Here is a 243-nt window from a genome sequence, read left to right as displayed (position 1 = left end):
TATCATGTGTCAAAAAATAAATTAATTTGCAATAAAATAAATGAAAATCGAATCAAAACGTTATTCTCAGTGAAGCCAGATCGAAGTAAATGGATTCGGAGAAAAACTAAACCAAAGTGAATATTCATTTGTTTAATTTAACCTTTTGATTTAAATCGAGTAACACACTATTTTAGAGTGAAAGGCAAGGTAGCACAAACATGTCTTAACTGTGCCCTGAGCAATGTCTAGACACGTAGAGAA

This window comes from Zingiber officinale, chromosome 6A (genome assembly GCF_018446385.1).
Source record: "Zingiber officinale cultivar Zhangliang chromosome 6A, Zo_v1.1, whole genome shotgun sequence".
NCBI classification, from domain to species: domain Eukaryota; kingdom Viridiplantae; phylum Streptophyta; class Magnoliopsida; order Zingiberales; family Zingiberaceae; genus Zingiber; species Zingiber officinale.
Note: the sequence above shows the minus strand (reverse complement) of the source record.